The sequence below is a fragment of the Apium graveolens genome, chromosome 8 (assembly GCF_009905375.1).
Source record: "Apium graveolens cultivar Ventura chromosome 8, ASM990537v1, whole genome shotgun sequence".
Taxonomy (NCBI): domain Eukaryota; kingdom Viridiplantae; phylum Streptophyta; class Magnoliopsida; order Apiales; family Apiaceae; genus Apium; species Apium graveolens.
In genome coordinates, this window is record NC_133654.1 from 199,581,644 (window position 1) to 199,593,731 (window position 12,088).

A 12,088-nucleotide genomic window follows, 5' to 3' on the forward strand; every position below is an offset into this window, starting at 1 on the left:
TCATTGGAGTCGGACTGTTTGGTGGTGATCCAAGCTATTCGCAGTAAGACTCCTATGAGATCACACTTTAGAATGATTGTGGAGGATTGTCGCAGGTTGCTAAGTCAGTCAAACAATATTAGTTTGTATTTTATTAAACGGTCTGTGTTAGGTCACACACACTGTAGAAGGGGGTTGAATACAGTGTATAGCACAATCAAATCAAATTCAAAGAACACAAGTAACAGAAAACAAACTTTATTAAACTCTGTTACAATGTAGAACTGTTATAACGACTCGTGTATTTTTAAATTATTTAAATATATAATTGTGTAAGTATTAATTAAATAAAATATGTGTATTGGTTTTGGCAACAGTGTGTTGATATATACTATTTGTCTGTGATTTACTGGTGTAAAGGATTGGAATGTGTAGTTAAAAATTTAGTTATATTGTTCTGTTTTATTTTTAAAGGTGATTTTATTACAGTTTTGAATCCGTAAATATTTGGACTGTCTCAAAAATGAGTTTTATGATTCTATAATTTCAATAATTATTTTTGGGATTTTACAAAATTTAGATATCAATATTTTATCAATTATTTAACCCTGTATGATTTTATGATTACATTTAATTGTAAAATCTGTATTTAATTCCAGAATTCTTCAAAAATTATGAAACTCATATTTATTTAAGTTTGGAATATTTCGAGAGTTTTAAAATAATTTTGGAAATTTTCGGGATTTATTTCATCCGCGCGTCGATTCGTTTAATTGCGAAAAGCGGGTATAAATTGCGTTTCAGAAATTATTTTAAAATTTTGAAATTTATGTTTTCATTAACTTCGGGATATTTATAATGCTTTAAAACTATTTTCATGATATTCTGAATTTATTTTGAGTAAAACTCGATTCGTTAATTATGGAATGCGGGTATGTTGTGCGCTTCAGAATTGTGTTAAAAATTATGAAATTTATATTTTTATAGTATTTAATTATTATGACAATTTTATAATTAGTCTGGTATTCTATCGGGTTTTATTTAGCCGCGTGTTTATATCGTTAAATAGCCAAGGGTGGATCAGAACCGGGCATGATAATACACTTGTCAAATTCTCGGAAGTTTAACTGATACATGGCAGTTCAGGGAAGGCAATAAAATAAAATAAGTATAAAACAAAAGTAACAAAAACACAGAAGAACTCTGTGTCTCTCTCGATTGTCATCTCAGTTTTTATTCTCTCCTAATTCTCGCAATCCCTCCCTGTAATCTCCTATCTCCTTTCTCTTAATTGCTTTCTTCTGGTCCTTCCCCGTTCATGGTAAGTCCGTTACCGGCTTTTTGTTTTTCCGGCCGTCGCCGCCGATTTCGGCTTGGCGGCTGTTCTGGTGATTTTTCTGCGTATATATATTTGTGAGAGTATGTATATGTGATATGTGGGTGTGAGGTTCCGTTAGCCACTGCTGTTATACGTTTCTGCTGTTCTTTTTCTTCATCTCCGGCCGCCGCCATGGTTTCTCCGGCGAGGTGGCCGGCGTGCGTGTGATGCACGTGCGTGTGTCCTTCTGCGTGGTTTCTGCTCTGTGATGCTATTTCAATTCGGGATTATCTGAAATTAGATATGTTTGTTCGATTGGGTTTTGATTGATTTACTCGAGTTTTTTTCTGAAATTTTCGAATGAACATTTAGTGTATTTGTTCGAATTATTTTGGTAAAAAAAAAAAAATTTTGAGTGAATCCCTGAAATTATCGGAATTAATTATTTGCGAGAATATTTAATCGGTAGAATACGCGTTGGAAACCCGAATTAATCGGGCACCTGCGGATTTTACCGCCATCGGCAATGAGTCTCGGCGAGCCGATGGTGGACCGTGATGATGTAATCTGAGTCCTAAATTTTTTTTAAAAAAATAATATTTAGTGCGTGAAATTAATTTTTGAAGTGAAAATTCTATGTTATATCGAAGTGGGGAGATAATTGGATTGTGATTGGATTGTTGGATTGTGATTGTTGTGAATTTGATTATGGTTGGTTTGACGTCGAATTGTTTCGACGGGTAGTCCGATAAACAAAGGAGACGCTGCCCGATTTCCGGGAAATCAAACTACGGAAACACAAGAACGTATCCGGGGATTATCGGGACGTCGAGCGAGTATAAGTGTATACATAAACGTATGTTTTACACAAAACCTGATTATATATTGTAGTGAAACGTTTGCCAAAACCAATAACCCTAATTTCATACGATAACAAGTATACGTACTTTCTGAAAACAAACACTGAATCGATTTTCGAGAACATGAACCCTAACGGCTGCCTGTATTGCAATACTGTATATGTTACGAGTCGGATTTAAATATCGTTGGGTAAGAATTAGTATCGAGGATATGTCAAGCATACCTAGACATCTAACGTAGGGCATTTCGACCCTGTAGGTTATGATCGAGAACCTGAAAGTGGACGATGGACTAAAGATAACCTATTAGTCAATTGACGAGTTCAGTAGAGTTTCTACAGAAAGACCTAAGTGTCGAAGTTGAATCCAATGGGATCTAGTGGTTGGACGTTAGAGCCTGAGCAGCAGAGTCGGCTCAGAGTTGATCAGTAAAAGTTGTAAAGCCTTATAAGGCAAGTACTTCCGAACTTTTCTTCAAGATTGATCGCGGTTATTTTTGAACTGTTTCATAATATGTCGCTCTTATTCAAAATAACTCTTGTTTATATTGCAAATGCTTTAAACTATTTACCCTTGAACCCTGATTTTTCTTGATCATGAGCCGTAAGACTTATTCTTTGCAAACTGTCCTTTGTTGATCCTCAGACACCAAACCATACAAATATAATACTACTCTTCAAAGATATAATTACCAAACATCAAACACTGGAAGAAAATTGTTTGAAAACACAGAAACTTTTATACTCCAGCCATTCTTTATAACATCAAAGAACTATACCCCGAAAAATCATTATTTGTCTAATACCTGATTCTTTTATAGATTGAAAGCCGTTTCTTTTACATACCCTGATATACCCTTGTGATATCCATGAGTTTCCTTACATTTTATTCAAATGTTTAATCGTCATTGATTATGATCCGGTGTTATCGAATTATATTGTTTATCATATTGAACTGCTTTAGGATTGGATAGTTTTTTTATATATATGGACCAGATTCGTGGTCAGACCATACCAATGGTCAAGTTAGGCCAATGTGTGCCTTGGATCCAGTAATTAGAGCAGTGCTGTGTGCTTTGCTCGGGGTTAGTGCGTGACTGATCAGCAGCCTAACCTTGGTTTTAAAACTTCAAATGAATATCCAATTCTAATGATTAGTTAAAAAGAAACTTGATTCCTTTGAATCATCTCATTTGATAATTGTTTAACCTCAATTATCGTTATCATGAATTGCTGAGCTAGTTAGCTCACTCTTGCGAATTTTTTTTAAATATTTTACAGTTGAAAAGAATATGGATGATAGTGAAGTTCCTCAGTCTAAAGTGCGGGCTAAGGTTCCAGTTGATTTGAATCGAGCTAGCAGAAGTTTCATGCGGTATAGAGATAATCAGATTGTAAGAATGATTTTATTATCAATTGTAAGTTAAATTAGTCGGGACTTGGTACGTTGTAATAAAGGTTAAGATTGTGGCTTGTTTTCATACTTTAACCTGTTGTGATCCATGGTTTTGTGAAGCAGGGTCATTATCAATAATATTTCTTATACAGGTTCATATATCGTATTTGTGTTGTGGACCCCAAACTTCTGACCCGGGTTTAGAGGGCGCCACAGGTTGGTATCAGAGCTACAGGTTATAAGTCACTGAAACAAGCCTAGATTGTCGGGATTGGGTAGAGGGTTAGGATTAGGAATAGGAAATAGAAGGATAAGACATTGTGAGGTTGAGTGCGATGGTATAATAGGTCTCCGGCACAATTCGTATTGTGATTCGGGATTCTCAGCTTGCGACGTGATTTCCAGAAAATGGCAATGGCAGATCCTGATTTGCCGATGTTATTTACTCGTTTGGAGCTTTCCGTTCTAGGATCGTCATCTTCTCTCAGATTGGATTGCACCTTGTTCCTCCACCAGCATTAATGGCACTACCTTCTGTTGTAACAGGTGCACTTCTTCAAGTTATTTTACGCTAATTTTCCGCCTCTTGACGCGAGAATACCTACTTAAGAATTTCCATCTGTTTATTCTTGCCTTACTGGACATTCAGATGTGAGTGTATCCCTTCAGTTTACCCTACATCCTGTTCTATACCCCCAGTATAGAACTTGTTCTATGACGCGATTGTACCTACGAGGATTGATTCGAGAGCTATAGTAAATGGTGAGCGCTTGAGATATAAATAAAGGTGAGACGAAGTTTAGAGAGGAGATTTAAGTGTTCAGAGGATAGCTGTTATCGGGTTAAATGAAGCCACCAGTGAGTAAGCCACCCGTGAATAATTATGGGATGAATTTAGTGAATTTTGAAAGAGTTAGAGAGAAAGGTATAACTCTGCAATTTTTGGTGGAATTAAATGATGGTGTTATGATAAATGCGATATGTAAAATAGTGATGTGATGTGATATGAGCAAATTTTGGTTCTATGAAATAGACTTGTTGATTATTAGATAGTCTATCCCACTTAGCGATTACAAAGTTGATAACGGGAGTATTACCGGTATGAAAATTTTAATGTGAAGCTACGAATATAATAACATGCAACAACACTTGAAGTGATCGTCGAATAAGGAAGGCAAATGGACCCAATAAAGGAGAGAAGGTAAATTGAAGTGAATGAACCTTTATATGATCGTTCCATTAATTTGGTACTTTGTTATAGGTCGGAAGGACAACAACCAACTCATATAGTAAGGACAACTAGGTTTGTGATTTTCCAAACTTTTTAAACAAGTTTTTGAAAGAGATTTTCCTTTACAAATTTTTAAAAGCCTTTCCGAATAAAATGATTTTTAAACATTGGTTGTCAAGTTACTATTTGAGTTCTTGTTTATTGGAAAGCCTGGATTACCTGGAAGGATGTTGTTTCAAACTTAGTATTGTTAATTTCAAGAACGAAGTAACCTATGAGTATGAAGAAGTTGATTATTCCTAACAATAAAGTGCAAGTATTGTTTGATAAAATTTATAACATAATCAGCGTACGGAGTAACTATACATTCAATTACTAGGACTATCAGAGTTCGAAGAATTCATTGATTCAACAGAAGCCGGAGCGTGATCGAAGAAGATTGGAAAAATTTCCAGACCTCTCTAAAAGCAGAGTATTACTAACAAAAGGATCGTTATGTCGAATGGTACGTGGTTATTTTAAATTAAAAGAGGAATCTCGAAGTTATCAGGTAGGAACGCCATTATAATCGAATTGTTAAGGTATTATACGTTTAAGTGCGAGGTTAAATACGTAAAACTTAGCAAGTAAGAATTCGTTATAATGCTTGGTTGCGAAGACATTTCAGTGGACTTTCTAAAGTTGTTATATGACGCAATTGGGATATGATCGAACGAGCTCGAAAGATGAATATAAATGGAATGTGGATGGTGACCAATGGTATCATTCTTGTTTTCAATATTACAGCGTATATTCCTTTTTGATTCTTAAACAAGTATGAACTTCTTTTCTTAAATAAACTCTTTGTTGTGACATTGAAAAGGAGGATATTGCATTTCTTTCAAATTTAATTATTTCCCTTAAGTTTTGCTTTCTGATTGGGACAAACAGTGTTATGGTGAGACACTTTGTCAAAATAACGAAGAGTCTGGTGGGACGCCACCTAATCATGTGTTGTATGTCATATGGTATGAAAGACTGGCCATCTTAAGTACCAATGTGGTTGTCTCATTCATATTCAAATCCTTGATTCCTCTTTCTTTTCAACTCTAATTTTGTTGAATTATAAATCCTTCTAGTTGTTTCGTTGTACTATCGTTCTTTGTAAGAATTTTTTTCAAACAGAAATCAACGAATTATGGACCAAGCGGGCAAAGTTCCATCTACTTCTCACGCATGGAAAGCAAACAAAGGCATATGACGAAAATTGCAAATCACTAGCCAGTCAGAGATGCACTAAGAGTCAAGGGAATCTACTCCAATGAGGAATACGTCTCCAAGAACGAGAAACTGTGATGACATGGATGATTAGGGGAATGCCTTATGTGTTAAAGTATTAAAAGATGTGAGAGAAACTTAATTGTTTATCTCTCAAGGTTTTGTTAGTGAGATGAATTACTCTGTTGAATTGATAAGATTATGGTTAAAAGGATTAGCAAGTCAAGAACGTGTAGTTGTTAAATAAGTAAGTACCAATGATGGAATTGAGGTTTTTGGCAATAAGTTGTGAAGAATTGATATCCTGGAAGATAAGAGGATTTGATATCATTCTAAGGAATGGATTGACTACTAAAGCGTGATGTCCAGACAGACCGTTGTGACGAAAAGATAATTCTAAGGATACCAAATGAGAAGGTAAAGAGGTTCAGAAGATGAAAGAAGGTAATGAATTTGTTAATGATGATTACGGTGATCAAGATATGAGCATTATGGTGATTATGGAATACATAAAAGTCAGAAGCGAACAAAGTTTGAAGATTTTATAGTAATTAAGGAGTTTCAAGACATGTTTTTGGACGAGTTATCAACATTTCCTTTAGATATAGAAATTGAGTTCGTGACTGACTTAGCACCTGAAATGAAGCCAGTGTCCAAGGCCCCGCATGGAATGGCGCCAGTTAAAGTGAAGAAGTTAGCAAAGTAAATGCAAGAAATGCTAGAAGAAGAAGTGATTAGACCTAGTGTACCCCATAAGGTGCACCGGTATTAAATGTTAATAAGAAAATGGAAGTATGAGATTATGCGTCGACTAAAGCCAGCTCAACAAGTTTACTATCAAGAGTAAGTATCTGTTACCTCAAACTACTGATTTGTTGATCAAACAGAAGAAGCAAATTATTTTCTAAAAATTGATTTAAGATTTAGGTGTTACCAATTAGAGATTGAACCTATGAACATAATCTTTAAGGAATATCTGGATGAGTTGTAATTATGTTACTTAAAGTCAATGGAGGACCATTCGAAGCATTTAATGACAACTAGGGAGTCGGAAAGAAAGAAATTGTATGTAAAGTCTACAAGGTGAAAGTTTTAATAACAGAAAGCATAAGTAATCAGTAAGGAGGAGACCAAAGGAGATCCAATAGAAATCAAAGTTACTATGAATAAAGAAAGGCCAAAATGTACGGAAAAAAAAATAATAAGGAGTTTTACCATGGACCGGTTATTATTGAAAATTTGTGCAAGATTCCTTGGAAGTTGCAATACCTTCGACGAAGCTAACCAGGAAAAACAAGAGATTTATATGAAATAGAGAAGGATAAAGAAAGTTTTGCGAAGTTAAAGGAGAGAATGGTTACAGCACCTACTTTATCATTTTGAAAGTACCAAGGAGGTTTGGTAGTTTATAGTGATGCTTCTCATAAGGAAGTAGGATGTGTGTTGATACAGCACAATAAAATTATTGTATATGCACCCAAACAACCGAAACCTAATGAGCAGAAGTATCCTAATCATAACTGGGACTAACAGTAATAATATTTGTTTTGAAAGATTGGGAAATATGATATGTATGGGAAAAGGTGTAAGATCTATACGGACCATAAAAGTTTGAAGTATGTACTCATGAGGAAAAGCAAATATAGAGGCAGACGATAAGCAAGAAGGAGAGAACAAACATAGAAACGGTACCAGAAGAATTATCTATGGAATTTTGCAGTTGGAATTGGAAGTTAAAGTTCGCAATCTAAAAGGAGCAAGGATGGATAGTATGACCTTTTAGTCGAAATTGTAAAGGAAAAGATAAGATGTCAATAGAAGATAATGGATCACGATGTTAATGGTTAGTAAAAGGAAATTTATGTGCCCAGGAGAATGATCATGATATTCCTAGGTTTCTTTCAGCACCTGGATGCTACAAATAGAAGAATTAAGAAATAAGATTCCACATGAAAATTCACAATATTAAGTATTTAATTATTGAAAAGACGCCAATATATAAGGAAATTTATAGAAAAATAGTGATAACCAAGTATAAGAACGAAATTTCAAGATAGATCAGGAGGTGTTGGACAGGTCAAAGAGTTAAAACGAAGTATTGGAACGCTTAGTGGATAAAGCAGATCCAGGAAGTGACTTTACAAGAGGCGAATCGTGAAGTGGGAACATAACAAAACAACGAATAAGAATAAGTGACCCCTATAAAGAATTAGTTTCCTACGAGACCTAATTCAAGCAATATATTATATCGCGAGGAGTAACTTAAGATCCAACCTAAGAAAATATCAGAGATTACGATTAAGGTGAGTTAAGAGCATTGCAAGCTCTGGTGATATTATGTGAAATGATGAGTGTATCAGGTGGTTATAAGAAATTAAGGAACGTGGTGTATAAGAAATACTTGGATAAGCAAACTGTATTTATTGATAACATCCTCAGCTACTCAAGGAATAAGAGAGTCTGCGTGGAATGCCCAATGATTTTTCTCCAAAGATCAGAAGGAAAACAACTATACGTTGAGTCTTCAAGAATGAAATTTTGACCAAGGTTAACAAAAGATCATGAATTAATCCATTTACAACTACCTAAGCAAAGCCGTATGGTAATAGATGCCCTATACCGACAGAAAGTATTGGAAGTAATTAAGACCACCGAGAAATTAATAAACGAATTGGAAGGACTAAGATCTGAAGTTCAAATACTTAAAGGTGATGGTACGTGAATATATGAGATTACTTTTTAGCCTTAACTGATGAAAAAGAGTAAGAGATGTTTAAATATTTGGAAAATAAGTTAGAAATGAGCATTTCTTATCATCTTTAAATGGAGAATCAAAGTACGGAAGTGATTAGGAAATGTAAGATATGTTAAGAGATTGAGTTGTAAGGAAACACTGGAATGATCATTTATCAGTAATGTCAGCTTTGGAATGCCACTTTACCAAGCTTCATGTGAATGCAAGTGTAGGTACCTAGTTTTATTAAGATAAAGTGGAAGAAAGAAATGTGTCAAATTCTAAGTTAATTCAGCACACCAAAAGTGTAGTGATATTGATTGAAGCAGTTCGGAGTAGACAAGGAAAGAAGGCGAAATTGAATCGAGAGAGAAAATGAGTATAGAAATAGGACCAGTAGTGTTAGTACAAGTTTCATCTTGAAAAAAAAAAGAGACTAGATAAGTCTAAGTAGAAGAGACAGGTTAAGTCCTAAAATTGGTGAACCATTCGAGGTATTGATAAATATAGATAAGGTTGTTCATGAGTTGATATTACCGTCGCAACAGTATGTACATATAGTGTGTTTTGTCTGTTAAAGATAAAGACGATAAGTATCTGATTTAAATTAAGTGATTGATCAGGAGTCAATGGGGCTCTTGTCCAAGTTTGCTTTGCATAGAGTGATCAATCCAGAATCTTGATCGTTAAGGCGAGTCATTGGAAATAAGTGTATATCTATAATAAATACGTTTGAACCCTCGAGTAGAAGAGTCTACTTGGAAATTAGAATCATATATGCTTGACAAATATCCTCACTTATTTAGTTAAACCAGATTCTGAGGACAGAATCATTTTAAGGGGGGAAGGATATAACGACTCGTGTATTTTTGAATTATTTAAATATGTAATTATGTAAGTATTAATTAAATAAAATATGTGTATTGGTTTTGGCAACAGTGTGTTGATATATACTATTTGTCTGTGATTTACTGGTGTAAAGGATTGGAATGTGTAGTTAAAAATTTAGTTATATTGTTCTATTTTATTTTTAAAGGTGATTTTATTACAGTTTTGAATCCGTAAATATTTGGACTGTCTCAAAAATGAGTTTTATGATTCTATAATTTCAATAATTATTTTTGGGATTTTACAAAATTTAGATATCAATATTTTATCAATTATTTAACCCTGTATGATTTTATGATTACATTTAATTGTAAAATCTGTATTTAATTCCAGAATTCTTCAAAAATTATGAAACTCATATTTATTTAAGTTTGGAATATTTCGAGAGTTTTAAAATAATTTTGGAAATTTTCGGGATTTATTTCATCCGCGCGTCGATTCGTTTAATTGCGAAAAGCGGGTATAAATTGCATTTCAGAAATTATTTTAAAATTTTGAAATTTATGTTTTCATTAACTTCGGGATATTTATAATGCTTTAAAACTATTTTCATGATATTCTGAATTTATTTTGAGTAAAACTCGATTCGTTAATTATGGAATGCGGGTATGTTGTGCGCTTCAGAATTGTGTTAAAAATTATGAAATTTATATTTTTATAGTATTTAATTATTATGACAATTTTATAATTAGTCTGGTATTCTATCGGGTTTTATTTAGCCGCGTGTTTATATCGTTAAATAGCCAAGGGTGGATCAGAACCGGGCATGATAATACACTTGTCAAATTCTCGGAAGTTTAACTGATACGTGGCAGTTCAGGGAAGGCAATAAAATAAAATAAGTATAAAACAAAAGTAACAAAAACACAGAAGAACTCTGTGTCTCTCTCGATTGTCATCTCAGTTTTTATTCTCTCCTAATTCTCGCAATCCCTCCCTGTAATCTCCTATCTCCTTTCTCTTAATTGCTTTCTTCTGGTCCTTCCCCGTTCATGGTAAGTCCGTTACCGGCTTTTTGTTTTTCCGGCCGTCGCCGCCGATTTCGGCTTGGCGGCTGTTCTGGTGATTTTTCTGCGTATATATATTTGTGAGAGTATGTATATGTGATATGTGGGTGTGAGGTTCCGTTGGCCACTGCTGTTATACGTTTCTGCTGTTCTTTTTCTTCATCTCCGGCCGCCGCCATGGTTTCTCCGGCGAGGTGGCCGGCGTGCGTGTGATGCACGTGCGTGTGTCCTTCTGCGTGGTTTCTGCTCTATGATGCTATTTCAATTCGGGATTATCTGAAATTAGATATGTTTGTTCGATTGGGTTTTGATTGATTTACTCGAGTTTTTTTCTGAAATTTTCGAATGAACATTTAGTGTATTTGTTCGAATTATTTTGGTAAAAAAAAAATTTGAGTGAATCCCTGAAATTATCGGAATTAATTATTTGCGAGAATATTTAATCGGTAGAATACGCGTTGGAAACCCGAATTAATCGGGCACCTGCGGATTTTACCGCCATCGGCAATGAGTCTCGGCGAGCCGATGGTGGACCGTGATGATGTAATCTGAGTCCTAAATTTTTTTAAAAAAAATAATATTTAGTGCGTGAAATTAATTTTTGAAGTGAAAATTCTATGTTATATCGAAGTGGGGAGATAATTGGATTGTGATTGGATTGTTGGATTGTGATTGTTGTGAATTTGATTATGGTTGGTTTGACGTCGAATTGTTTCGACGGGTAGTCCGATAAACAAAGGAGACGCTGTCCGATTTCCGGGAAATCAAACTACGGAAACACGGGAGCGTATCCGGGGATTATCGGGACGTCGAGCGAGTATAAGTGTATACATAAACGTATGTTTTACACAAAACCTGATTATATATTGTAGTGAAACGTTTGCCAAAACCAATAACCCTAATTTCATACGATAACAAGTACACGTACTTTCTGAAAACAAACACTGAATCGATTTTCGAGAACGTGAACCCTAACGGCTGCCTGTATTGCAATACTGTATATATTACGAGTCGGATTTAAATATCGTTGGGTAAGAATTAGTATCGAGGATATGTCAAGCATACCTAGACATCTAACGTAGGGCATTTCGACCCTGTAGGTTATGATCGAGAACCTGAAAGTGGACGATGGACTAAAGATAACCTATTAGTCAATTGACGAGTTCAGTAGAGTTTCTACAGAAAGACCTAAGTGTCGAAGTTGAATCCAATGGGATCTAGTGGTTGGACGTTAGAGCCTGAGCAGCAGAGTCGGCTCAGAGTTGATCAGTAAAAGTTGTAAAGCCTTATAAGGCAAGTACTTCCGAACTTTTCTTCAAGATTGATCGCGGTTATTTTTGAACTGTTTCATAATATGTCGCTCTTATTCAAAATAACTCTTGTTTATATTGCAAATGCTTTAAACTATTTACCCTTGAA